The sequence below is a fragment of the Marmota flaviventris genome, chromosome 12, assembly GCF_047511675.1.
Source record: "Marmota flaviventris isolate mMarFla1 chromosome 12, mMarFla1.hap1, whole genome shotgun sequence".
Taxonomy (NCBI): domain Eukaryota; kingdom Metazoa; phylum Chordata; class Mammalia; order Rodentia; family Sciuridae; genus Marmota; species Marmota flaviventris.
In genome coordinates this window covers 86,506,561-86,532,928 of record NC_092509.1, presented here as the reverse complement: position 1 = coordinate 86,532,928, position 26,368 = coordinate 86,506,561, and the positions used below count along the sequence as shown (strand labels likewise).

Here is a 26,368-nt window from a genome sequence, read left to right as displayed (position 1 = left end):
GCAAAATTGAACCCCCTTTGCTTTTTATTACCATGAGTCTGGCAAGATCTGGAGTGAAGGAGGATAGACATGGAGCAGAGCTTCAGTTGAACTGTGATCAATGTGTATGAAGGATAAGAAACAGACTTTTTTCTTTTAAATTTTAGATTTGGAGCAATTTGCTACCAGCATATCATTAGCTAAATTGACTAACAAAGTGGTCCTTAAAAACGTTTTAATTCTTTGATTCCGTATCTTGGTTAATCATAGGATTTACTAGGAAGATTTTACATTTATAGACTTAAAATTCTTGAGTCTAATTCAATAGTTTTGGAGTGGAATGTAGAAATCTGCATTTAAAAAATTTTCTTAACTGGTTCTAATGATCCATTATTGCTTATTTGAAAGGTAAAAGGAGATTGACAATTTGAGAAGTTTCTATTCTTTTAACTCATTTATAACAAATGCCATTGTGATCTGGGTCAGAATTTGAATTAATTATTAAACCTTTTCTCCTAAAGAGCAGAAAATTAAGCTCAATTATATACCTAATAAGGGAAAATTCAGAATTAGTATTATCAAAACTAATAAAGCTTAATTGTACATCATATAAAGGCCATCAGAGTTCAAACCTAATCAAAAATGATAAATGCAGCATGTTACTGAGGCCATTAGTAGGTCAGAAAAGCAAAGAGTAGTAGCACTTTAATAATAGAAGGTAAATTTGTTGCATAGATATACCCAGAGAAATAGTACCCTTGCTATAAGGATATTATGGGTCCATAAGGAGAACTCACATGGAGGCCAGATCAAATCAGAGGTGGTTTCAAGGGCAGCTGATGAAATTTTCTAGCATCGCACCTGGCAGCTCTGTCCTGTTTCCTTGTCTAGGTCACTGCATATGTTTACATTGTAGAAATTACTTATGCAATTTTGACCCTATACTTTATACCTACTCTGAGGAAGTCATTTTAATAGATGCTTCTGGTTGTTTAAATTTCCTTAAGGAAAGTGTAGCAAAATAGTGCCTCACCTATAAAGGCAATTGAAGACAGAATATAATAATTCCAATAAGAAAAGAACGCTCCCTATGCCGACCTAGGTCCCTCAACGATCTCTGTCTGCAGGGACCCTTGCATGACAGTTCAGTGTAAGTCCATAGTCAAGGATATTGCTAAGTGTGTTCCACAAGACTCAGAGCTGCATGTGCTGCTGCAAAAGAGGCATTCTCCCTGCTTTTGCTTCCTCATTACCACTCATCTGAGTGCAATCTGACATGCGACACTACTGTATTTCTCAAACTAACCCCTCCAAAGTTCACCAAGGACTTACTCAATTTATCATCTCTCCAGATTTTGACACCATTGATAAATCTCTTTTCTTGAAACTTCCTTTTCTTAAAAGAAAAAGACTTTACAATAGGGTACTAGTCATTACATGTCTATTATGTTCTCACATTGTGCCTTAGAGGCGCAACAGGGTTTTCATTTACTAAGCACTTGTTACATGCCAGGGACTATAATATGTTATTTTATTTAAGACTTATAACAACCCAATGAAGTTGCTAATATCAGCTTCATTTTTCATATGAGGAAATTGAGGTTTAGAGAATTTCAGCCATTACCCACAGTCATAATAGAACAAATACACAGAGGTGAGACTCAAACCCATGTTAAACTCTAAACTTGTGTTCTTTATTGTATGAGAGTCTCAGAACCCCTTTGTGATGGTCAGTTTTATATAAATTTGACTAAGCTAGGGGATTTTAGTTAAAAATTATTTCTGGGTGTGTCTGTGGGGTTATTTTTGATGGAGATTAGCATTTGAATCAGCAGTAGACTGACTAAAGTCCTCACCAATGGAAGTGGATATCTCCAATTTATTGAGGTCTCAAATATAACAAAAAGTTGGAAGAAGGGAAAATCTACTTTTTCTGTGTTTGAGCTGGAATGTCCATCTATCTTCTCCTGCCATTAGACATCAGCACTCATATTCTTAGGCCCTCAGACTTGGACTGGGAATTACACCACTGACTTTTGTGTTTCTTCAGCTTGCAGATGGCAGATAGTTTGAACCAGTTCCAATAATAAATTTCTTTTACTTCTTATGTAAGAAATTTATTATTGGATCTATTTCTTTGGAGAATTCTAATATGGATTTTGGTACTGAGAGTGGTTCTAGGAGCACAGATTTTAAGGATGAGTTTTCAGAATTGGTCCTGGTATATTTGAAATTGGCTCTCTAATCTTATTAGATAGTTTCAGTAGTGAAGAAAGCACTGTTAGCCCATGGCATGAACTGTTTGTAAGTAGATACACGAATCAACTGTATTGGATACTGCTAATCAATGACTTCAAGAGAAGCAAGGAACTAGGTGGCTCTGTGTACATATGTTTAAAAATTTTTGGAAAACTAAAAAATATAATGACATTGGTTGACTGCTCTTAAGGTTGCTGAACAAAATGGTGAAAGAAAAAGATCAGCTCAAGGATTCTAGTTTCCAGCTCAGTGATACATAAATTACCTAAAAATGTATCCTGAGGAAAGCTTTGCCTTCTGTGGGCACAGTCCTGAAGTTGCTAAACATTATATGCAGAAATTCATTTTGCAATTGACTCATTTACAATAGAAGTTTAACTCTGAACTTTGCAAATGTATACTTTTAAGGTGAGGGCACTAATTGGAAAAGAATTCTCTAAATTTGGATGGGTGTGTGTGTGTGAACAGATCCTGATGAAGCTGGGGACATTGAACTCCTAAATTCTGATGAATCTTCTTTACCTGTGGAAAAGATCTCACCTCCAGAGAAGAGACTTCACCACCAGTGAACTGGTCTTCCTACCTTCAGTAAAAGTGACTTTCCTAACCCATGTAGAAATGGCTTCCTCACTCTGAGTGGCAGTAGAATTCCGACCCTATTGGTAGTGACCTCCCCACCCATGGTGGCAGTGGCCAACTAACCCATAGTAGTATGGTTTTTCTATTTCAGTCTAAAGGGATAAACTTTTCTTGCTGAACATGTGGTATACACCCTCCATGGGGCAATTGTCTGCAAGACAATGCTGATACTTCTCAGATTCCACCCAGTACCCCTTTTTGCTTCTAGACCTACAACTGTACTCACAAAGCAGAAGGACCCTAAAGGTGAGTTACAAAGTATAAGGCATGAGGGAGTGCACTACATTCTGAAAGAATTACTTGAGTCTTCTAAAATTTATAATCATGCATAATTCATTTTATCATATTTCTGCATGTATCTAACATAGTTTGATAAATCTCATTCCCCTTTGCCTTCCATTTCCCTCCCCTCCCAATCTACTTGCTCTATTATACTGATCTCCCTTCTATTACTTCAATTAGTGACTTTTATATATATGGTGGTATACGCATACACAGACATAATTTGGTAGATTTGTCTATAGTTTAATTTGGTAGATTTCATTCCCCAGTACCTCCCCTCTCAACTCCTTTCCTTTATTCTATCATTCACTCTTCTATTTTCTTGAGATCTACTAAATCCTTTTTTTCCATTTCTAGTTTCCACTAGAAGAGTTTTTCATTTATACAAAAAAATGGGAATATATGTGAGAATGGATTATGGAGTAATGGTGGAAGAAACATAAAGTTTGATAAGGCCTAATTTATCAGTCTGGGATTATTAAGCAGAGATTCTGCATATACTCTTCCAGCTTGGGAGTTGTGAAGGGCTCTACCTGTTTCATTGGTTGGCTGAAACATGGGTCAAAAGATGACTATCTGTGAGTGAATTGGAAAAGATGGCTTACTTTGATTTAACATAGAGGAAGGAATTTAAAAACTAGGGTGACTGGGATGTTAGTGTGGAACACCTGCACACCCACAAAGAGAAGATCCAGAAAACATACCTTTCACTTTGACAAATAAATTATGAGGAGAGCCCCAGTATCCTTGAAGTGTTCCATGGTTACTCTTCTATGTCAGTCAGACCTCACAGTGGAAACCCAGGCACTTATCTAAATGCAGTGGGATAACTGAATCTGGGGATACTAAGGACCAAGTGATGGCACTCAGTTGCCAAAAGCAAGGTGTTATGGTTATGTGAATGGATGGCAGACTCAAAGTAGTAATCAGAATAGTTGGATTCCCTTAGACCTATGGGGTTGGCTAGTTGATCATAGTGTTCATATAGGAGTGAAATACTTGGGAATCCTACAATATTCTTATTTGATCAGTGTAAGAGGAATACTTTCAGGTGAAGTGAGATTCATGACCACTCAATCAATTCCCAGAATTGAGCCAGTTTATGAACCCAGAATCTCTAAAATAAAGAAAGACTGGATCCCCTTGAGGAAGGACTCTTGTACCCTGCTGAAAATTTATACTGTGAATATTTATTTCAGCCTTCCTGAAAGGGTATTAGGACTTTTTACCAGGGTATTTATTATGCTTTGGAGGAAAATAAATAATCAGACTTTTTGAGGACTATTAAACATTGGCTCTGAACTGATGCTGATTCCAGGAGGCTCCAAACTCGACCATGGCCTCCAGTCAGAGCAGAGGCTTATGGAGGTAAGTTGGTCAGTGGAATTTTAGCTCAGTTCATCTCACTGTGGGTTCAGCAGTTCCTCAAACCCATTGTGTCATTATTTACCCAGCTCTGAACACATAATTGAAATAGACATTAGCAACTGGCAGAATCCTACCCCCTTTCACTATCAAAAATTATAAACAAGCCCAAGGAGTTTTTATGTGACTTGTATCTGATATTTTTCACAATAAAAATTTCAACTGGAAATTCAAGAATATGTATTAATTCATTTAAAAATAATTATACATTCATATAAATATTATTATGAGAAATAACTATTTTAAACAAAACTATAGTGATGAAAGTGACATTTCCTTCAGTTTTCCAACTCTTCTTCAAAATGTGTGGTTGTAAAAAGGAGGAATATTATAATAGCATCTTCAAATAATTGTGGGTTTCTTCCTTTGATAAACACACACACATTCGATAAGTGGAGTTTTCTTAAAGGTTAGTTGTAATGTGAAACCTGAACCATATCTGTGAACTTCTGTTCTTTTACATTAGAATTCTTTGGCCTATTTTGCACTCCCTGACCCCATTTTGTGCTTTGAGTAAATCTTTTATCTGTGAATGACACAGCTTGGGAGTTGTGAAGGGCTTGGGAGTTGTCCAGAGCTTTCCATAACCACAGCTTTTTATCACCCTCCATTAAAACCAAATTTGAGTTATGAAACATGGAACTAAGTGTGTATTATAAAACATGAAACTAAACAGGAATATAATTAAAAGAAGGCAGCAAGTGTCTAAAGTAAATTGCTGAGAGCTGATAAAACCACAGACACTTTAAGGGAATTTCTGATTTTCGTGAATATTGAATCAGAGTGTGGACTTGGAACTGTCTTGATAATTCTATGAGGCTGATATATTATTTCCTAGATGCCAATGTATTTGGCATTAAATATAAATAGGTATTCATCTTTTGCTATTAACAATCTAATTAACTTTATTATCATTGATAGTTTTTAAATGTTCCAGGTCAAGGCTATTGAGTTCTAATTTATCTTGGCAGCATCTTAAAAATGTTACTTTGTTCTATGGCTGCTTTCCACCAACCCATTCAACATAGGTGACATTTCACTACTATAGATTTTCTCTCTCTTTCACAGAATGGAGATTTCTCTGTACTCATTAGCATTTGTTAAAGGCAATTGAGGATAAACATTCTCCTATTTTGGGCCAGGTCATTTTGGTTCCTTCCTTCCTTCCTTCCCCTACCTATTGTGACTAAGTGTAAAGTAGATCACACATTCTTTTCCACTGCAAAGAGAGGCATCTGACAAGTTTATATGTTAGAATCCTTTTTCATTCTCCAGGCCAAGAAAGTTAAGGATATAAATAGATATAACATGTTGGTTAAAATGCAATCATTGCTCACAAAGAGGTGAAAACTCAATACTGCTCTGTAGTGTGCTTGGTTCTTGTATATTTTCTTTGTACTCAAGAGGCAAGGTTCTTGATTTTTATACTTCCCACAGTCTTGACTACAGCAAAAGGAGACTGCTTTCCTAACTAATTTGCAAAAGTGGATGACCACATGACATTTATAGAGAGTGTTATTTACACTTAAAAAAATTACCAACTACTTCAACATCTTCTCAAACTTGTGTACACATCTCTAGATCAAATTCTTCCCTAAATTATGAGTCAGACATACTTATGTCTGACTCGCTACTTTTCAGTTTTTAGTGAGTTGAAATTCTGAAAGTGTAAAGTCTCTCTTGATGTTCTTTGTAGAATTAGTAAATTATGTCGATAGCTGGAACTCTACATTCTCAAGATACTTTACAAGCCTCTCAGGACTTTTTTTTTTTTAAGCCCATGAGGAGCTGAGGAGAGAAACTTATTCGAACAGAGATATTAAGCTGGTGTAGGTCCCTGCGGTCACCTCGGCCTTTCATGATGTTCTTGTGGGCTCTCTGGCTAAGGGATTGTATCAATCCTTGCCTTCATTACTTGATTTTAGCTTCACTTCTGTGTCACTTTTTTTCCTAAAGTTCTTGAGGAAACTGTACAGATAGGAAGGAATGTAACACATTAGCATTTCCTTTGCTCCTTCTGTGTGCAGCTAACTTCAGCTCCTTTTTAGAGAATCAGCACAAGTCTCTCCTCTTCCAGAAGAATTTCATGGTCAGCTCTCTCCTTTTTGCTGGACTAATGTTTCTCTCATGGTACCTTTCGTGTGTCTCCATCTTAAGACTGGCAAAACACATTTTAACTAAAATAGAAGACTTCTTTATTTCTTTATCTCTGGTGGCTGCTGCCATGTTTGGTATAGTCAGGGATGGGATCCAATGGTACTAAACTAGTCCCATGATGCCAACCAAGGAGTCTTAGTTAAAAGTGATGACAGCCTCTCTGCCCTCATAAGTTCAGGGAATGAAAGGGAAAGACCATGCCTTAGTTGAGATGGAGAATAGAAGGAGGAAGGAAGTTGAAGTTTTTCAGTGAAGAAGAAGTAAAAGAATAGCCAAATGGAAGAGAACACTGTCTGTCCTTGCTGACATTGCTGAAATCCTGTGTAGCTAAGTCTGTAAAAACAAAAGTTGTTAGGATAGGTGACTCATCTCACACTTTAAGATAAGCATATCCCATTTGGGCAATGAAGTTATATTATTCATGTACTATATACCAATGATTCAATTAATGACAGACTTCATCTACATGGTGGCCTCATAATATCATATGCCTAGTGAGGTCCTAGCTGTTTTTGCCTGAGTTCACTGTGTGATGTTCATACAGTAATGAAATCATCTAATGATGCATTTCTCAGAATGTATCTCCATTGTTAAACAAAGCATGACAGTACTTTCTCTCATCAAATGTTCCACTTCTACCATATTATATGAGTTCTAACTGTTGATTACGTTGGCAGAGGACGAAACATTTTTTTTTTCCCCTTAGATTGCTACAAGTTTTTGAGGGGTTGGAGGCAGAAGAGTGGATGTTTCCTTGAGACATGGTAGGGAAGAAATATGTCTTACACCCCGGAATCCCCAGGCCCATTGAGAGGCTCCTATCTGAGCTTTGTAGCATCCCCGTAAGGAGCTAAGTGTCTATATTTATAATATTACAATGAAAACTGACATTTTTTTTCTGTATTTATACTAAATTATTAGCTTTCGAAGGTTATTGTCTAAATATTAATGAATGAATTGATTTCTTCGTACACAGAAAGAGCCTAGGAAATACTTTTCTTAGAGATTTACCCAAAGTAGCAGATAGTCCCTTCTCCCTAATGAGTAATGGTGTCCTTTTCTTTCACTTTTCCATCCTGTCCAATAATAAGCCCATCTGAAATCACTGGATTTGGATAAGATATTTTGGAAAACCCACACTTTGGGCAACTTTCCCCTCCTGTTCTGGCTGCCTGAAAACAGGAGTTCTTTATTCTCAGAATCTGAGGAAATCTGTGGATGTAGCTAGAATGAAGATGGGAAAACTTTCATAGAATAATGTTGTTTACACATTGGCAACGAGGAGGAACTCATTAAAACCAAGTTTAATGTGACAATTTTAGAAGAAGAAACTATATATTTCTTTTCACTTTGATAGGCATAAACCTAAGCTAGGTATCTCTTCCATCTCTCGGCCTCAGGCAAATTCCTTGATTCAATTTTATCTTTCATAAAAGTGGTATGTTTGTGGAGCAGGGTGAGGGTGAGGATCTTAAGCAACACACTGTGATATTGGAATGTTAAAAATATATACCTCAGACAGCAGTTTGACATTTGAAGAGGCTATCATGAAAAGATTGAGAAAGCAGTTGAAATCAATTTGGCTATTCTTCATTTGTACTGTAGTGAAGAAACTAGAGTTCATGTTATTTTGGTAAAAATATTTTGAAACAAGCCTTTTATTAGAAGTGTGAATAAAATTTACCACGAAATTGTAAAAAGAGAGAACAAACAAACAAAAAACTCAAACACCCTCAACCAATAAAAAAGATGCACCCCCAATTTAGCTATAAGCCATGCAAGGACTGAGGACTGAGGTACTTGTGTTTTAATATTTCTCCTAATAGATCTTCTTGTAAATTAAGTTTTGACTATTTTTTCATTTTTGGATCTTATTTAAACAGGTCCAATACTAGTGGCTGAACCAGTTTAGTAGAAAATAGTATTCTCATTGTATATGACCTAGGGCAGTGCTTTACAGATTTTTACAACAACGAGAATGTTTCCATTTGGGTGCCCACAGAAACAGACTTTGAGACTGCTTCCTTGTGCAAAATAATTTATTTGAGAAATGTAAGAAACAACAGTAGGGAAATGGGAAAGTGAGACAGGGAAGGGAAGGAAACCAATATATAGTACATTATCAAGCCAGTTAATACTAATGGCCTTTGGCACTTCATCTCAGAAGGAAATGGGGTCACGACATAGAATACACACTTCAGACATATCCTAATTTGGAAAGGAGGACTATCTATATCTATATATCTATGTACCTATGTATTATCTATCTATCTATCTATCTATCTATCTAATCACCTCTCTTTCTACCCACTGTGTCTTCTATCATCTAGCTAGCTAGTGGAATGTTAATTCTTTACTCCCGTCAGTCATTAGTTGAGGGATGCTCCACAGGGAATAATTTCCAGAACTTGTGGTCTACAATTTTCTCAGGTAGAACAGGCTTTCAGAATCTTCAGAGAAAACCCCTCGGGCAAGGAAATTCATAATGGTAGGTGAAAGTTGACCCATAAATACCAGAAATCCACTGTAAGTTGTCACCCATGAGAGACTTGCTCTATATCTACTAGAGAGGACATTTGCTTTCTGAGAGGGCATTCTTGCATTACCCACTGAAAATGTGAAACTTTAAAATACATTATAAGATATAAATGTGAAGTTTTGCTTCATAGTATACTGATAGTTATAAGTACATTATGTTTAAAATTACTATCAGTTGAAAAATATTTTTCTACAATCTAAAAATTTTTTAAATAATAAAGAATGTCTGCCTGTTTTCCTTTGAAACTGGAGTCTAGGACAAGTGTTGCATGCCAGTTTATATGGAGACCAATTGCAGGGATTAGGGGGTAGTGCTAAGGGAATGAGATGGGAAAGAAGGGAAAAGCAAAATAAGAATGAGTTATCTGTGTGTGTTGATGGGTACTTCATCATGTGGTTGCTGGTATCTTCTGCAGAGCCTATCAAATGCTTTTTCAGAACTGTCTGACCAGGGACCAAGAGATAGAAGTGTTTATCCATCATCTTTCTGTTCTGTAGGGTTCACTAATAGTACTATAGGCAATAACTGTGCTGCCTGCAAGGTGGTGTATGCCTGAATGACAGTCAGGTTCTGAAAAGCTCTGGACTAGTAGCAAGGGGTGAGAAGGGCAGGCTAAGGTGGGTCACTGTCAGATTACATTTGAGAAAGCTGCTAGAAACGTGCACAGAACTGGTGTTTGAGATGAGATGTGGGCTACAATGATGGACTGTCATGGTGCATACAAAATACCAATACAGTGAATATCTGATGGGAGTCGAGGGTAGGAAGGGTCGTGCCCTAGGGTGATGTGTGGGTTTAGCATATCCTACTCCTTTGTTGAATCCAGATGCTTTTTGACAGTGCACTTTCTCTTCAAAATCAATCAATCAAACAAACTGCATTTTTTTTCTTCCTTTCCTCTCATATATAGTCACTTATTAACATCACATTGTTATATAAATTTGTTACTCCTTAAAGTTACTTATTATTATTAGAATAATAACAGTTAAGACCATTTAAGCTTTTTTCCTTTCAAAATATAATAACCTACTAAGTTATGGAAATATTTATTTCATAAAACTAAACAGAAAATATAAATTACTCATACATCGCGCAGCCTTTAATTTGACTTAATTTTCATGAAAATCCACATCCTTTTTTGTTACATTGAATGTGGAGGCCTGCTTTTCCATACTCATGTACAGAAGTAATGACAAGGTAGTTTAATTTCAACTCTGCTGGCAGTTACAGCTCCCTCCAACTGCACACTTGGAGGGAGTCAGGAGCATTATTTATTACAGTAAGTATTTAAAGGCACTGTCATAAAGAACTCAATACCACATCAGCTGCTGCTGTACATTCCTGTAGTACTGTCTCTGAAAATAGGCTGGTGTGACATCAGACTCAAGGGAAATGGCAGGAAAGCTGCTGATCAAAGAAAGTTTCCTTTTATTATATGGAGAGATAGAAAATGTATATAAATAAACATTTAAATATTTGATTTAAGCTTTTGGTTTTATTGGTTTAAATACATTGCATATTTCATTATGTCAACAACAGAAGTCTTTTCAAATCAAGATTCTGAAAAGACTTTCAACTTGTGAGATTTTTGAAAAAGTTACTGGTACTGGTTTTTGGTCATTCCTGACAGTGATTACTCCTGAGTCTTAATGAAGAGAATTACAAAATTTCCCCTGACTTGTGACTGCTTCAAATCAGAAGGCATATGGGATTTCCTCATCCACAAAATAGGCATGATAATCATCTCTGTAGTTTAGTGTACAGAATGAGACTAGAGCAGGGCTTGGCACATGGTAAGCTCTCAGCAAATGTTAGTTGTTAATATTTTTATGTTTATACATTATAACCTGCTTGGGTCATCAGATGCTTATCTAAATCTGTGTAGTAAAAACATCCAAATATTCCAAGCACATAATAGGCTAATTAGAGGAGCCATCAACAACACTGCAATATGGCTAATAACAATGTTTTGTGTACTTGAAAATTGGGAAGAGCAGATTTTAAATGTTCTCATGATAAAACAAGATTAATATTTGAGATAAGCATATATTAATTAGGTTGATTTAGCCATTGCACAATATAGCATATTTTAAAATGTTGTACACTATAAATATTGACATTTTTATTTTCTACTAAAATTAATTACAAAACAATAAAACAACATTACTGATATCTTTAAGCCCTCAAATTTAAACTCAAATGTAATTCATAATTTTGAAAATTATATAGAAAATTTATGCCATACTTCCAATTATTCCTCAAGTTTTCCAAGTGTGTATATTCCAAGTGAAACATGGGTGCAAATTCCTCCATATGTTTAGCAGATCTTCAGTGAATTCCTACAATGTGCTAATGCATTTTACATTACGGAAGATTCATCAGTGATCAAAGCAGTTGGAGTCCCTGATATCAGTGAGATCAAACTGTAAGAATAAAGGGAAGACAATGAAAAAGTAAGCAAATATATAAGTGCAGGTAATTATAGACTGAAATAAAGATTTAGAAAAAAAAAAAAAAAAAAGACTAAGGAGCTAGACGATAGCTGTGGGAAATCATTCCACAGGGAAGTTAGTAAAGAATCCTCTAAGGAGGTGACATTTAGGACAAACATTAAGAATGACACTGAGAGGAATGAATGAATGAATGAAGGAATGAAAGAAAGAAAGAAAGAGAGAGAGAAAGAAAGAAAGAAAGAAATGAAACTAAGTCAGCCACGTAGAATGGAGGGTGATGAGGAGATGAATCATTTCATGAAGAAAGACCAGCAAAGATTAGAGGTAGAAGACCATGTTCTTGGATTGGTGTGATGAGGGAGAACTGTGCAGACAGAGATGGAAGAGGGGGACAAACCCATAGTTAGGAAGGTAGATTTATTCTGATAGCCAGGGGGTGATACTGAAGGGTTTCAGCAGAGGGCAATAAAATCTAACTTATGTTTAAAAACATCCGGTTATGGAACATGGACAATACTGTGGGAGTGATATAAACAGGAAATCCATTTGTTGACTCTGAAGTTGTCATGGGAGAGATGGTGGTGCCTTGGCATGTGACAGTAGTATAGACACAGGACAGTAAAATGAATGTATTTTGGAGCTAGAACCTGGGAAGACTTAGTGAAGGATTAGAAAGTATGGGGAAAGGAAAGATTCACTGATTTTTAACTTGAATGAGAAGATGGTAGATCTGTTTCCTGAGTTGGGAAATACTTGGTGGGAGAGCCATGTTGTTTTATGAGATTCTTCTTACACATTCAAGAGGCGGTTTCAAGTAGGTAATGATGAGCTCTGACTTGGATTTAGTTATAAATTTGGAAGCTATTGTAAATAGATGATTTTTAAAGCATGAAACTAAATGTGACCATCAAAGGATACTGTTGAACAAATATATATAAGATAAAAAAAGAGCATGGATTTTCCAACAAGATTTTAATAGACAAAAACATGAAGAGTGACTTGAAAGTAAGAAAGTAGAGCTAGTAGATACAGGCACTCATTCAAAGAACTTTGCTGAGGAAAAGAAGGAGAAAAAAAGTATTTCCTAATTTGTTGGGGTGTGCATTTAGGAGATTTTGTTTTAAAAGATGGGTTGTAGTAAAAATATTTGCAGACTGATGGAAATGATCTAGTAGAGATAGTGGATAAACAGCCAGGCATGAGGAGATTATTGAAGCTGTAAAATCTTTGTGAAGGTGACAGGGTTGCAGCCAAGGCACGTGTGGAAACAATTGCTTTTGATAGGTGTAAAGACACTTTTAAAATTGCAAACAGGAAACATTTGGAGAGTTGATGGTAGAACTATGACAGAATTCTAATTTAGTAGTTTTTTTTTTCAATGACTTTGAGACAAGATCCTCATCTGGGAGGATAGAGAGGAGGGTTGAGGATAGAGGAAGGTCTTCTGGAAGGTGGGAAAATAAACTTTCTTGGAAACAGTGGTAGAGTTGCTAGGAAAGGTGACCAAGAATTTCTGGTTTTTTTTTTTTTTTTACTTAAATAGGCACAAAATCCATTTTATTATGCAAGAATAGTACATAATAAAAAGAGTATTTCACTTAGTCCTACCATTCATAGGTAAACCAGTTTATAGTTGGTGTGCAGCTTTATATTTATATTCAGATTTATATTTATGCACATATACATATATAAATATTTTTACAAAAACCCATACCATGATATAATGGTCTCTTAGTGTTAATTTAGATCTCTCGCTCATTTGGTATCCATGTTAAGTGTGTATCATTAATAACCTTTCACTTGGATGTACCAAAATTCATGTAATTCCATTATTGGACATTGTTTTAGTATATTTAAGACACTAAACAAGGCCCCAAGCCACATCTTTGTTCCTCCATCTCTGATACTTTCTTAGGATAAAGTCAGAGATGGAATTGCAAGGACGTAAGATGTTAGTAACCTTTTTTAGGGCTTGAAGATGTCTGAAAGGTGTATCTGTTACATCCTGCTCCCACACGAATTCCTCTGTGTAGCCAGTGCCCAAGCTACAGTTTCCAGCGCAGGTGAAGACAGCCAGGATGCCCCAGTCAACACTTCTGCCCAGTCTGTCTGTCTGCCTTGAGGTGGTTCAGCAGCTGTGGCATGACCTACTGTGGTTCAAGGGCTATCTGAGCTTTGAACTTCTGGAAAATATTATCTTCCCTGGATTCATGCTTTGCCATGGAATCCAGTTCGCCCTCAAGAGCTTCATCCATGCTTCCTGTGATCTCAGAGTCTTCTTCCTTTTCCACAACTTCAGGCACAATCTCCTCCTCTGTTTCTATGACAATTTCGAATTCAGAAAAAAGGAAGCTGTGGCCTGGATCTGTATGATCCAAATGACCTTGGGTACAAGGCTGCTTGTGCTCCAACCTCCAGTCTAGTGTCTGATGCTCCTTACTGCAGTAGTGTGCTTGGTGGCATCTGGAACAAGTTTTGGGGCCTAAACAGCCACAAACCCTGCAGAGATGAGCGCCCGATTTAAGCTGGAGACACACAGGTTCTGATTCTGGGGAAGGGTTCTCAGAAGATGGCTCATAGGAGTAAAACTCATTTTTCCTGGAGAGCTGATTCCTAAAAACTTGCTGGGGAACTGCTGGCTGCATAGCTGCCAGGCAGGCGCTAGCTCTGCAAAGCCCAATTCCTCTCCCTGGGCTCGGGTTGCGGCCATCAGGCGCATTTGGGCAGTGGGCCGGAAGCGGAACTCGCCCAGACCGGAAGCCGGAAGTCGGGCTGCATTTTAGGTTTGTTATCATGAAATTAGGGTGAACTCCTTGAACCAAGGTGTGATATTTGTTAGCAATATACAACTGCTGATTGGCAGGTAAAGAAAAGAAAGAGAAGAAAAAGAAAAGGGATCTATTTTTTTTCTTTCATTTAACTATAATGGAGCAAGATAGGAAAAGGACATTGAGTATGTTTCTGAGAGTTTGATTATAGTCACAGACTACAGACTCTAGCTTGCATTTGAGGAGGAAAGCAAAGACAGGAAGCGGGTGAAAAAGTAGGGAGGCCATAGATGGAGATCAGAGTGAAAACAGAATTAAAGAAATGAACCTTCTAGAGTGATCTGGGAGAAAAACTGTTGTGGGCTATTTCAAATGAAGGTTTTGGTGGTGATGCGTGCTCTCATTTGAATGTCGCCATCTAATCTCATGCTGAAATTTAATCCCCCTTGTAAGGTATTAGGAGGTGGAACCAGGTGGGACCTTTAAGAAGTGATTAATGGATTCAGTCACTCATGGATTAATGGGTAATCTCTAGCGTAGGTCTGTTATAAAAGCCAGTTTGATCTGTCTCTTGCCACTCTCTGCAGAATTACCACAAGCAAAAATACCCTTGCCAGATGCAGCCCTTTGACCTCCCAACCTCTAAAATCATGAGCAGAATAAACCTTTATTCTTTACAAATTTCTCAGTCTTTGACGTTCAGTCATAACAAAAAACAATGAACTAACAAAATGCATTTGCTGACATTAACAACATCTTGGTGGTAACCACAGAAATTGGTGACTAGGATGGCAGAGAAGTGTATAAAAATGAAACTAAAAGGTCTGAGGGTGTAGCTCAGTGGTAGAGTGGTTGTCTACCATGCATGCACAAGACCCTGGGTTTGATCCTCAGCACTGGAGAGAGAGAGAGAGAGAGAGAGAGAGAGAGAGAGAGAGAGAGAGGAGAGAGAGAGAAGGAGAAGGGGTTGGGGGGGAAGATATCAGAGAATTGGAAGACCAAGTTTCTTGATAAGTCATCTCTATGGTTGCTGAATTACTGAGGAATGAGGAATGGTATAGAAGTGGAGGAAATGTAGGAATAAATGGGAGGTCTGTATAAATTAGGTCTACAGAGGAGAGTAACGGGAGGGTGGGCAGCATAATAAGATGACATAGCTTCCTAAGACTGTGGGTTTTGAAAGAAACAAATGATTGACATGATTTTAGAGAAACAAATGATTGAAAAGCAGCAGTGTGGATCAAAAAGAACACTAGGCTCCTTTTCTGTCCCTGAGACAGCTGCCGAGAACATTTTTAGATAACTGTAGGAACAAAGGGACATTCAAGGAAAAGGTGAGAGTATGAGTGGGTTTGTTGGTCATAGATCTGCAGTTCTAAAAGGCACAATGAGTGGGTGAGGGAGGGAGAGGAAAGGGTTAGTTACGATATGGAGCATATCAATGCTATCAATGCTAAATTCCTGAATAATTTCAGTTTTAGGTAGTGACTGACCTCTTCCAAAAGTTGATGGACATGGTGTTGGAGAACACAAATGTGCCTTCCTCAGCATTAGATAGAAGCATACTTCAAGAAATCACATGGAAAAACCGTGCTGTGCCACAGAATTGCATACACATTTGAAATTCTTGAACTTGTGTGTATCATACTTAAATGATCAACTCTTAGGTTGTGGCACTTAAAGGAGTGTCATAGGAATCCTGCTTCTGTTTTAAGGGCATCAGCTTTTAGGTTAGACTGGACTTGGAAACTTCTCTCTTCACAAAGAAGATTTGGGTAAAACCTTAGTGAAACTTTCAGATAAGAGTAGAAAACAATTCTAGTAGCTGATTTTAGACATTCTTCCATATTGCAAAGTAGGGGGCAAAGCTTGTCCTTGAGAAACAGTGAGAGAGGACTCTTTATTTTTGAATCTGGATTCTAAGTGATTGTGTACGTAGAGCTTGTGTTAGTGCTCTCATACAAACAATTGACCATAAAAAGATACAGTAGCATGGGAAGCAAACAGCATGGAGCAGGAAAAAAAACTGGACAGTAAAAGAAAGAATAGCAAGGGGTTAGAGCCTCATTAATTCTTTTTTTTAAATTATAGATGGACAAAATACCTTTATTTTACTTATTTATTTCTATGTGGTGCTGAGGATCGAACCCAGCGCTCACACATGCAAGATGTGTGCTCTCCCACTGAGCCATAATCACAGCCCTAGCCTCATTAATTCTTAGCTAGGGAATTTAATATTAGAACCTCACTGTTCACTTAGAGTCTTTTTTTGGTGTGTATAATTATGCTAATGCATATATAATGATCATATTTTAAATTTCAGTTCCAATAATGTTGATAAGTTGTTCTTAACTACTTTTTTTTTTTCTTCCTGAAGTTCCAAGACAAAGAATATCTCCTCATTCTATTAAATGTAGCTATCTGGATGGAATTTAACTTAGATGACAATTGCAGTCAAGATTCTGGAACTCAAAATGGGGAAGCCAGGTAAGCCATTCCATTTTTAGAATGTTGTTTTAATAAGGTTTATTCCTGTCTGGGTCTGCTGCATTTTACATATGCAATCACCAGCCTGGGAGTAGGAAGAGTTATTGCCATGACAACCAGGACTGACTGACTTGCCTTTCAGGAATGGTGACGATTCAGCATGTTTGTAGATGATACATACCTGTGGTTCTCAATGACTTTCTAGAAGGTCATATGGTTTTAGCAAATGGTTCTAGTGGTGTAGAAAGATGGAGAAGAAAGAATGTGAGCTAAATTATAACCATGCCTCTCCCTAAGTCAGGTATGTATCCTCAAGCAAGTCTCAATCTACTGGGACCTCAGTTTCTTTATACAATTATACGAAGCTATAGCTGAACTATATAGTCTTCAGGGTTGCTTATGGATCTGTTTCTCTGATTACATAGGCTTATGTATGTATGGGCATACCGAGCAAGATAGTCTTCTCTACTTACATCATAATCCTGTCATCACTTTAAAGTATTTTGTGTATTTTCTGTTTGTCTTTGTTTCAAAACTTCTTTATTTAAATCACAAAGGAACCCAGCTTCTTAATTTTGTAATTTTTGATTTGGCTCATTCTCCACATTTTATTAAATCAAATAACCCAAAACTCTTGCAGTTTAAAAGTTATCATAAAGAAAGATGACTCTAAACAAGTTTTGAACAATTGTAACTTTATTGGGTCACAAGTATAATTTTTCAAGGGAATGGATTTGAATGTTGCAGTTCATTTGATACATGTACAAGGTTATTTTTTTAAAGAGAGAGAGAGAATTTTTTTTAATATTTATTTTTTATTTTTTGGTGGACACAACATCTTTATTCTTTTTTATTTTTATGTGGTGCTGAGGATCGAACCCAGCGCCCCGCGCATGCCAGGCGAGCGCGCTACTGCTTGGGCCACATCCCCAGCCCCAAACATGGGTTTTTCTAAAAACATCAAAGCAAACACTTCAACCAGCAGTTGATTATTTTGATTATTGTGCACAACAAAAATATAAACCAAATCTGCATCATGAATTTGTTCTTTATTTTTCCTGGCTGTGTGTAGTAGCTGGCAATCCATTTTGGCTATCATTTATATAATAGCTAGTGAACTGCTGGTTTTTCTGTAACATAAAGCAATGTTTCATAATGAATCATTTTGTCTGTTCATGTTCAAGTGCCCCAGCTCTCCTATCACCTGAAAAAGCTAGTTATGATAGTATGGTTTCAATTGTCAGAAGCCCTCTTTATTCTGGGGAAAAAAAAAAAAGATTGACCCACATTTAGATATTTTCCTATTCAGAGGACTTTGAGTACACTTTTATATAACAGAGCCATTGTTCTCTTGCAGTTTCTCCTCCCCACTTCTAATTAGGGTCCTAGGGTAATTAGTATCATCATTTCTTTAATATAAAGGCACACAGGACCAACCTGTTGCTTGCTTATTGGAAAGCTCAAGTATGGGCTAGCTTCTTTTGGTCCATCTTTCTGTTGTGCCTTTGTCAGGTGCAGTTGACTTAGATGTGTCTTTTCACTTTGTCTTTCTTTTCTTTTCACCTTTATTTCCTACTCTTCTTTTTATTCCATGCCCTTCTCTTAATCTAACCTGTTTTCTTAGGTCTTCAAAAATTTCCCTTTTTTTCTCTTACATGTTTCCAGACTTTCATCTGAATTCATGTGTTTATCTTTTCTCATTTTACCTATCAGCTCATGTCCTTATGGCCATGGTTCATCAGGCACAGGTGCAGGTACATGGGTCCCAATGTTTAGAAGGGTTCCCTGCTTGATTTAATACCTGCTGTTGCCATCCTGAAATAAGTTTGAACTAGAACCTTTGTGTTTTCATTTTGCCCTGCCCACCTCCGTTATGTAGATGTAGTTATTTCTCTCCCCTTCAAGTTGGACAAGTATTTTGTATTTTAATTTGTTTAAGTAATTTTCATTCATATTTTTTCATTTATTATCTTTTGGAGGTACATCACTCTGATTATTAATGTAATCCTTGTTAGATATGTTTATTTCTCAATCCTTCAGGAACATAGCTTTATAAAAAAATTGTGTACAGTAGACTTTTTTTTTTTTTTTTTTTTTTTGCCACTCTATGGGAAAGGGAGCATGAGAATCAATGGAGATTAGAATTCACATAGGGAATGATCATTTTTGGAGAGCATTGTATAGTTTTTCACCTCATGAGGTTAAATTTTCTTCCTTGTTTGCTCAGGTTAATTGGTTTGCTCTTCCTGAATACACAATAATTGGTGGTTGGGGGAGGCTACTGGGTGGCAGAGGTAAGCTAACTGAGGTTAAATATCTCTGCTAATAAAGGAGATGGACTGTTGTATTTTTTGCTCTTAAACGTAAAAAAAAAAATCAATCATTTTTTAATTTTCACAGTTTTACTTGAGGGAATTAGTAGGGTTTAAAGACTTTTCTAAATATATTCAGATACCTTTTTTTGGTTTTCACAAACCAAATGGCCTATTTGGCTGGTGGTAGTCTGAGTCACTTTACCTTGTGATACTGTCTGTGAGGAAGCATTTAAATAGTAACACAGTCGATGTGCCCCAAGGTTAACCCACGTGTAAGCAACTCTTATTAAAATTTTTTTTTTTTAAATTTAAAAAAACTTTTGTGTATCCCTTATTTGGAGCCAGGCAGTGTCCTAGGCACTTTAAAAATACATTCTCATTTAATTCTGTGAGCTAGGACTGTTAATTACTTCTATCCTATAACTGAAGCAGAAATAAATTATATAATTTTCCAAAAGACACAGTTGTTCAGTTCTAAAGCAAAAATTTGAACCCAAACTTTCAAATCGGTGAGCCTAGCATCTGTTTTTTTTAAATTTTCTTTTTAGTTGTAGATGGACACCATGCCTTTATTTATTTATGTATATGTGGTGCTGAGAATTGAACCCAGTGCCTCACATGTGCCAGGCAAGTGCTCTGCCACTGAGTCACAACCCCATCCCTGAGCCTTGCATTGGGACTTTGCATTGCTGCTGTCCCAATGTGTCATCTGTTTAATTTTATCTGTGTAGTCCCTCACAGAGTTGGAAGCCTAGATAAGTAATAGAATAAATTGTTAGGATAGTAAAGGACTTTCCAAGTCTCTATTTCTATAACTTCTCTTCAGTGACAATATGTAATATCTATGTAAATGGATATGGAAATAGACAAACCCAGATACTAGAACTGCCTGTGACTCTAAAGCAGAAATATCTGAGATTCCATCTTGAGCCTGGTTCAGATGAACACCTGACAGTATGTTCCTGGGAACTAATGTTCAAGAGATGCTTCACCAACTGTCACTATCCCTTTTGGAAACTTGTGATCACAGCTGATGACAGTGCTGAGGCCTTTTATCTACTGCCACACTTTTTCTTTTGGCTAGACATTACAGAGAGCGGAGTTAGATGGCCAATCAATGTGCTGCATCAGAATCAATAGATCTCAGTAAGCATTCCATTAGGCCCCAGAGCCTTTCCATTTCTCAGTTCTGTCTGGGCTCTGCACATTCTCTCATGAAAAAAGAGAGATTGGGGATTATTTTCTCTACCTGTAGCTTCGCATGGACAAATGAATCCCCTATTATTGTAGAAATCTAGTCAATAAAACTGTCAGAAATTTTAAAACATTGACAGTAGGGCCAAGTTCAGTATACTTAACCTCTGTAGTAAGTTCTGAGTGTGAGATATAAGAGGAAGAAATAATGTTTAGAAGAAAGTGCCTTAAAATAAAATAAAAAAAAGAAAATAGTTAAAAATGTTAGATGATGGAAGAGAATCCTAAAACTGAGGTTTTGATAACTGAATTTTGGCTTGGTTCTGTTACTAAGGATCCTGGGCAGTTAATTAAATGTCGCAAGATGAATGGATTTAACCTGGTAATTGTTAGTATCCATAACAGTCAGGAATGTTAATTTCTTTTACGTTAAAGAATTTTATTCCTTGAGTTCATTTCTATCCTGGGTGGACAGACACTCATGGAATTCACATGATTCAAACTGGTATAAGAAGTGGTATCAGGTTCTTGTTATTGTGACCTCTGACCTTTTCTTTTACTAGCACCTAAGCATCTCTTGTCACTTGACTTCTGTTTCCCTCTCCCCCCATTCAATTGCAAGTCAGAACCCATATGTCAGCTTTGCTCTTATTCTAGAACCTAGGAATTTTTTCTCTGATCTCTTTCTTCAGGAAACAGGCAAATAGGGCTTGAGTGGGTAGCTTTACCTCCTACATATCTTAATTTCTTTCTTAGAATCCTAGAAATAATGGTCACTCAAAATAACAGTTTCATACAAGAGTTAGGGTAATGCTAGCAGTTATAATGGGTAAATGTCAGGCCTCAAGTGGGTTACACAAATTGGGTATTATTGATTGACTCGTGGCTTTCCTTCAAGCAGCACTTCAGAAACCTAGCCTCCTTGTATCACGGGCCCTGCTATCTTCTCTATGTACTTTTCAGGGCCACCATGTTTGTCTGTAGCATGCATTGGAAGGGGTTCATCATGAAGTGTCATGCATGGAAGCTTTGTGTGAGCCAGACCTGGAAATAGTGTACATTGGTTTGGTTTCTGGTCCATTGACTACATCCAAGGTAGCAGGGAAATGTAATGTAGTTCTTACATACAAACAAAAGGAAACTGGTTTGATGTGTAGCCTGATGTTCTCAAAATCTAGACGGCATCAAAATCACTTGGAAAGACTGAAGCTTCAGACTATTGGGTTCCTGTTCCAGGTCTAATTCTGTCTGTATTTCTCATCAGTTCCCAGGAAATGATAATTCAGCTGATCCAGGGACAGCACTTTGAAAACTACAGAGCTAATCACCCATGTCCTGTATTTCCTGAGGAATTTCAACCTTGAGGGAGAGAAGAAAAGAACAATTGATGCACAGGAGAATTTTAGCTTGTGGGGAGGTGAGGACTATGGAGCAAAGGTGACTTGAATGTGGTCTTGACTCTACTAAGCTGTGCGGTGCTGCAAGTGACTTCATCTCTTTGTACCTGTTTTTCTGTCTGTGAAATGGGAATGATAAAATATCAGTTCCAGCAAAAACAAGAAATTGTTGAGATCAAATGAGATATGTGTGGGGTGAAACACTTGTCTTAAAAACACTGGTCTTAAAATTCCTCTTGAGGCAAGAATTGTCTTTTTTAGGAAAAATATCTTGACAATTTACTTGCGGGTGGGAAGGAAGCCTTAAAGGAGAAAAAAGGAGGTAAAACCACTCTGCAGAAGAGATGAATGGGGATTTAGAAGGAGAAAACACTCAGGAGAGAAGGGAAGAAAGGAAGTGAGGGAGGGCTGCTGATTGCCAAAGCGCTATTTATAACAATAGCTAATGCTATTTCATTTCTTTGTGCTTCTGAATGTAAAACTTCTCTGTTCCCCCAAATTTTGGTAAAATTAGTAGTTTTGTCTGTGAGAATTGGTGAACAGAAAATGAGACTGGTTCACTTCAGAGCTGAGACAGGAGGATGCCTGGGGTGGGAGAGCAGGAGTGAAAGTGAAGGCTGGAAGCAGGCACCAGAGCCACCTTTATCTTGAAAACCTAAGCCTGAAAGTGTGGTTAACTCTCAACCCAGAATATTTATGGAACTCTGAGTCTCAAAAGTTTACATAGCCGGCTGGGGGTGTAGAGAGTAGTAGAGTGCTTGCCTAGCATGTGCAAGGCCCTGGGTCTGATCCTAGAAAACACACACACACACACACACACACACACACACACACACACTCAATATATGATTGATAATTTCTGTATATCCCAAAGGCCATCTAAAATTATAAAATTCACAGTAGTATCACTTAAATTACATTTTTTTCCAAAATCTTCCTTATTCATCCATATATTGTTTATATTCTTACACTCCAATTATACCTTTATCAAGAGTTTATGTCTTATTCTTTTAAGTTTAGGTGTGGCTGCATTTTCTTAAAGCTACAAAATTATCCAAACAGAACAGATTGAATTTCAAGGGTAGGAAGTTTTTCTAATAATAATTTATGGTCCAAGTATAATGTGATGAAGGAAGGTGATGTGCACACAGGTTCCCAGCCTGAGTCTGCCAAATGGATCAAAAATAGGAGTAAAAATTTCTGGCCGTAATTAGAAATGTTCTTAATTATTTCCAAAAAATGCTGCATTGTATGTGTATTTTTTTTTTTCAGTAAAAGAATGTGTAGAGATTTCACCCCTGGGTAAGATTTTCATTTCCTATGCGTTTTCTTCTGAAATTATAAAAAGATGGGCCTCTTCCTTAATTTCTGAGAAGAATATTATAACACCTTTATTATCATGGTACAGTTTTTGAAAAGTGTAAATTTTACATTTTCACCTTTGTTGTTTCCCCCAAGCCCTTGCCTTTTTGAGTATTTGCAAGCTTCTCCAAATGACAGGCACATCCACAATGCAAAGAATAATCTTTCTTTTGGGCTGTTCCTGGGGGTAATGATTAGTAGCATCTTCACTGAATATTTAGCTTCCTCAAAATTGCTTATCTGTGCTGTGGATCAGTAAAAAAATCTGAGTGAGCTGTCACTACTTTACATAATTAAGTTTGTCTTGCCAGCAAAAGAAAGTAACAAAGTATGGAGTGAAAGAAGCCTAAGGTTGGGCTTTTAAAATATTTTCTGTTCATGCTATTTTTTCCACTTAAAATAACCTGAAACAAAATCAAAATAGATGAGATTGAGGAGGGAATTTATGCAAAACAGTCAGGCTGACAGCTCACATTTTCCTGCAAAACTCTTAGGAATTTTCTTCCTGCAGACCCCTCTGCAGTCAATGATAAACAGTAAATGCTAAAAAGAAAACAATTTCCTATTGTTCAAAAGCTGACTGGTTTGGTATGTGGGTGAGGCAAAGGTGAGAATAAAGAGGGAGGTCCTATTGTAGAGAACAAATCAGAGGCACCAAAAGAATAGATAATTCATATCACTTTACATTAGTACAAAATCACAGCACCAGACTGGGGCTAGCCCCATTATTTTCCACTTAGAAAATACGTTCCCAAATTAGTGCCTAGATGGAATGGCCAATCACTTTGTAGGCATGCATGGATGAAAACACACTTTGTGGGCGGGACTTGTGGCTCAGTGGTAGAGCAAGCGCGTAGGAGGCACTGGATTCCATCCTCAGCACCACATAAAGATAAATAAAATAAGATAAAAGTATTGTGTCCATTTATAGCTAAAAAAATTAAAAAAGAAAACACACTTTGTTGCTTAGCTGCACTTAACCCTTTATTTCTCTTTCTTTTGAGTGGGCTGGTGCACCCAATGGAATCCCCTCCCATGTATTTATTGAGCTTTCTGATGTATGCTAGTGTCTTTCTCTGGTTGGTGTAATAGGGAAAATTGTATTTGCTTATCTATTGCAAATGAAAATCACCTGGGGAATATAAAGAGCACTTTCAATTCTGCTACCATTATTTCAGAAGCAATCAAATGCAGAGGAATGAAAGTCAAACATAGAGAAAAATGCTGATAGATTGGGCAATCTGCATGGCTCTCTGGGACCATCATTATTTCAGTGTTCAAGAGGAAAATGCACATTTGAAAGATGATAAATTCCATCACGTACAATCAATCATTCATCTCTGATAGCAACAATAATTGTGGAGGAGCTAGCATTCAGATATTATTAACTATCTAGTCATTGTATTATTTGTTTCAAACATACTAAATTCTGTGTAAGATTATGTGACCATCTCTGTCCCATTAGAATATGACTGTGGGATAATTTTCAGATATTGGTTCTCAGTGTCAATCACCTGTGAATGATGAGGTCAAGTAAATAATGTGGCCACCGAGAGCAAGATGCTTGGCCTTGTCTTTGTTCTAGAACATTTTGTCCCTTTGTTCCAGATTTTAAAAATAGACTATCTGTCTGCATTTTATGCATGCGTTTCTCCTTTATAATCTGAAGGTGATTTTATTAATACAGTAAATCTTGGTTGTCTGATACTTTAGGAAGATGCTTTTTCTGGGTAAACTAAAAGCCTGATATGGCTCTTCCTGATGTTCTTAAATATTTTATTAGCAATGTCTCTTCCCCTCCCCCTTCATATTCATAGTCTCCTTCAGTTTAATGATATAAAGCAGGTGGTAGGATTGTCAAGTCTGGATTTCCATTAGAAACAACCCCTGAAAACCTGGTGTGTTTTCTCCCTTTTTTTCCCCCATTATTAGATGTCTCAGGCTCCAAAGTCTCTTACAGCAGTTTGGAGAAGTGTATATCTTTTTGAAGCCAGTGTTCTGAGAATTTTAGAGCTATCAAGTCAGGTATTGTGGTTTTACCCTTCTCTTAAAGCTTTCAGTTGTAGATTATGGGATTCTCTTTTTCTTCCAAACTCTGGAAAGAGCTCAGACTTCAAGACCACCTCCCCTCCCACTTTCTTCTGGTGCTGGAAGTTGTATTGCCAGGAAGGGATGGGTTTGCCTTCAGGGAGATGGAGCTGACTTGATGTTTGAGAAAAGGCCATTTAGTTGCTGACAACTTCTTTTATTAATTAGAAGATGGTTCAGAAATTTTATCATTCTTATATTTAGTAATCCTTTCCACCAAATATAAATGAGGCTGACTATTCAGATTATTATTTAGTGCAGGAAATGAGGCTTACCTTCTTTTTATTTTTTTATTTTTGACAGGAGAGAAAGAAAAAAGAGAAAGGAGAGCTACTATAGGGATTATGACGCTTGAGAATCCGCTGCATTGGGATAAAAAGAGAATGTTAATAAGAATTAGAATAGAAGAGGGTCATTCCCTGCTCTATTTGAAGAGGCCTAAAAGCTCCTGTTGTCCCCACATCCCTTATAAACCTTTTATTGAAATATGATATACACACAGAAAAGGGTGCATGTCATAATTATATAGCTTGATGCATTTCCACAAATACCATGTAATCACCACTCAGGGCAGAAAACAAACCAAGCAGCACCCAGAAGTGCTCCATGTATTTCCTTTCATTTATCTATCCCTCACTCCCAAGTGAGAATATTCTACCTTCTACCAGCACAGATTTTTTTTGCCTTTTTTTGTCATTTAATATAATATAAACACAAAAATAATATATGTATATATATATATATATATACTATATAGTGTAAATAGTATACATTAATATACTAATAGTACTGGTTTATATCATATTATATAACAATCATATATTTTGTTAACTATAAATGGAATAACATAGAATACAGTCTTATGTATGAGCTCTTTTCAGCTGTGTGTCTATGAGATTCTTCCATGTCATTGCATGTAGTTTAGATCACTCATTCACCCACTACATTTTAACTATCTTAATTGAATTTTCTACTCATGAACTACCATTTTCTTAGAGAGTGGTTAAGAGCACATCAGGAACTA

At 36.9% G+C, this 26,368-nt stretch overlaps 2 pseudogenes; one reads left to right on the top strand and one right to left on the bottom strand.

Moving 5' to 3' along the window:
- Positions 1 to 13,594: 13,594 nt before the first annotated feature.
- LOC114103213 (programmed cell death protein 2 pseudogene) lies at positions 13,595 to 14,443 on the bottom strand (annotated as a pseudogene).
- Positions 14,444 to 20,861: 6,418 nt separating this feature from the next.
- The window catches only part of LOC114103214 (large ribosomal subunit protein uL5 pseudogene), a 48,070-nt pseudogene continuing 42,563 nt past the window's right edge, over positions 20,862 to 26,368 (top strand).